Source organism: Salvia miltiorrhiza, chromosome 1 (assembly GCF_028751815.1).
Source record: "Salvia miltiorrhiza cultivar Shanhuang (shh) chromosome 1, IMPLAD_Smil_shh, whole genome shotgun sequence".
Taxonomy (NCBI): Eukaryota; Viridiplantae; Streptophyta; class Magnoliopsida; order Lamiales; family Lamiaceae; genus Salvia; species Salvia miltiorrhiza.
Window position 1 is genome coordinate 39,734,241 of NC_080387.1, and position 3,403 is coordinate 39,737,643.

Here is a 3,403-nt window from a genome sequence, read left to right on the forward strand (position 1 = left end):
ACATTAATACACGAGAGTTTTGTAACTTTTTTTTTGAATGATCCATAAGCCTCTATATTAGCAAAAATGGTATTTACTGCTTGGATATTCTCTTATAAATATATTTTTTAGAGGGCTCCTTATGAGTATTTTTTTACTATTAAAATAAATAATGAAATTTTTGTGAGGCTATAGCTCATAATTAATTTTGTATATTGATATTTATATAAATTATATATATTATCATTTTCATTTATTAATTAAATCGAAAATTTATTAAAAAGAAGAAAAGAAAAAGCCTAGGAACCGTTGAGAGCACAGAAAAGCAAACTAAGGGCCGAGCCTCATTAAAACCCCTTTAAAGAAAACCCAAAGGGAAAAACCTTAAATGGGAAAAAGAGTACCCGTCTAACACCAAACAAAAATGCGAAACAAGAAACGAAAAAAGCCAAAAAGGAGGGAGAGACTTCGAGAACTCCAGCCTAACCATCGCCCCCAAGCCTCCCCGGACACTTTCCTAACCCGAAAAAGGAAAACAGAGAACGCAAAAACACAAAAAGCCGAACACGAAACGACAACGCTAAAGAACGATCCTAACATGGCTATGAGTAGATATGTCACGAGAAACTGCAAGCTTAATATCATCAATAGCAAACGCCCACCAGCCCTCCTGCCTATTGCCATTAGCCATAATATCCGCAGGCTGATTGCCCTCTCTATAAATATGAGTGACCATCATATGGAAGTCCCGTAAAATCCGAAGGATGTGTTTCCAAGAACTCATGAAGCGCCACGGAACATTAGTCGTTCTAGACTCCAAAAGATGAACAACATACATTGAATCCGATTCCACCCAAAGATAGTGCCAACCGCGATCATGAGCAATGTTGATGGCCGTAATGATAGCGAGCGGTTCAGCTTTAAAAGCAAACCCAGTTGCACCCTTAATATGAAAACAACCTCTACCTCAGACCACACTACTAGAAAAATGGCCTATCATGGCACCTAAAAATGTCATCAGAAATTTGTTTTTGTGACACTTTGGCTATCATGACACTTGACGCAGGTGTCATATTAGGAAATCTAATAATAGGTTAAGTGTAACAATAAAATCTCTATTACTACACTTAAAAGTGTCATGAAAAACCACGTATAGTGTCATTGAAAGTGTCTCAAAATATCGTCTAAAACTACACTAATTTATGTGGACAAAAATTTACAAAATACCCCCAATAAATATTTATAATTATGCATTTTTCCTACAAATATCTATTATTTACACTTTCTACCTGAATATATTTATAAATTTTATTTTCATCCTTCAAATAATTAAAATTTACATTTTCTTCTTTAAAATAATTACATTTTCACTGGATACTATTAATGTTTTTATTTTACATTTATTTGGATATAACTATCAAATTATACAACAAAAATTAATGAACAACTCATTAAAAAAAATACACAATTTTACTATAAAGATATGCAAAGTGTCTAACGATCTCATTCCACATTTATGTAAATTGAACAAGCATGCCAAATAATATTAAGTGCTTTGTATCTTCTACTAAAATTGCACAACTAAGAAAAAAAATCTAAGATTGAAAAAACCTATCTAAAAGAACAGCAAAATAACCGACTTAATTCAAAGAAAGAACATATTACAGATGTAGTTAGCTAGACATCTGAAATAGCATTTCTGGCGAATAATATTGCTTGGAATCCACACACCCCTTTAGCTCAATGACTCTCTTTATCCAAAACAATGCTGTCATGATTACACAAATCATCAACACACTAATGAACAATAACAAAAATATCAGTATCACACGAAGCTCAACAACACACTACATTTTAATCCTCAGTACTAGTCTAAAACAAACCAAATCGATTGAAATAAAAAATAGAGCTTCATCAAATATTCAAAGCACAAGCTTCATCATTTTTAGAACAAACTTGACTCGCACTTGACTCAAGAACAAACTTGACTGTTGCATCTTTTAATGATCACAAAAATGTAGATAGCAATCGATACCTGGTATTCAATCAAACACATGCTTTATCGCACAATTGCCCATTCCTTGCTAACATCATCGATCTCATCTCGAGAATATGTTTTAACATCTTTAAACTGTGAATACAAACAAGTACATAAATATATCTTATTAATAAGAAAAATTAGAAATTTAAATTATTATCAACATATTTGCAGTCCACGTAATCTACTTTTTAAAGTATCTTATTAATAAGAAGATTATATGTGTTTTCATTTATATAATTCATTTGTTCCTTCCTTAAGTTTAGAAAGAAACCAGAGAGGAAAGAAAATACATAGATTGATGATGTGTTAACATACCATATCAATTAAGGCCATCGAATAATTTCACACACCGGAAAGAGCACCTTTATATTGATTGCTTCTTTGCAAAGATCAGGAGCTTGTTGGAATCAAAATCAAGGCATGCTTGATCTATAATAAGCAAATATACGAACTCCTTAGTATGTGATCCATAGATTAAGAGGAAGCTTCGAAGCTTACATTAACAAATGAGATATCCCCAAAATATCATAAAAAACGAAAACCATATATTTGAAAATGCAGTAATGACACTTACATACATATCACATATTTTGAACAACCAAAAGCAATTGAGAATTAAAGTTATTGCTATTGCATTCACAAACTCTTGCAAATAATCTGTTACACATCCAATTCAATTTGCTCTCAAAATCTAGACGTAGCTATTAAATTAGAAGATTAAATACACTGCCACTTAAACACCCCAAAAAAGAGACAAATTTACTGCAATTTCAAGATAATATTAGTGAATTGAATAAAAATGAGAAATTTAGGTTTCAATATGTTCAATGGTAGTTGGAAATAATCGAATTCTCACCCGATAAAACTGCTCGTTTGGGGGTTTTGGAAGAACCGTACATGCCGGGATGACTGCGAAGGGCGGCGGGTGACGACGATTTTGTGGCGGTTGATGGCATGTGGGTGATAGAGTATGCTGGCGCGCCTAATTATTGGCGTCGATGGGAGAATTCAAAGAGAGATGAAAAACTGTCGATATGATTTCTAAATTAGTGTCTCTAATTAATTTTTCGTGTATGCGTGTGTGTTTGAGAGAGTGAGAGAGTTGCAGAGGAGCTCATAGCCCATTCTCCAAACCTGCTTTTGCATATGGAAGTGGGAGGTGTTTCTAGAGGGTTTTCTTTCATGGGTAGTGGGAAGCTTTAAAAAAAAAAAAAAAACTTAAAAGTTTTAAGTGGGAATTGTTGCCGCCCTATCTATACGTTTGTGGGGGTTTTTTTTCTTTAAAATTTTTATTCAATTTATAATGATAGAATTACACTTATTAATAAGATTGTAAGTGGAAGTGTCAGTAAATGAGTGCGTTTATTACATTTATATAGAAGT

At 32.8% G+C, this 3,403-nt stretch overlaps 1 long non-coding RNA gene across 1 annotated transcript; it reads right to left on the reverse strand.

Annotated features, from left to right (window-relative positions):
- Positions 1–1,486: 1,486 nt before the first annotated feature.
- LOC131015100 (uncharacterized) lies at positions 1,487–3,193 on the reverse strand. The gene is made up of 4 exons (XR_009098459.1): positions 2,877–3,193; positions 2,336–2,449; positions 2,015–2,110; positions 1,487–1,747 (listed from the first exon to the last, which is right to left on the reverse strand). It is a non-coding gene; the product is annotated as an uncharacterized LOC131015100 (long non-coding RNA).
- Between the last annotated feature and the right edge of the window lie 210 nt (positions 3,194–3,403).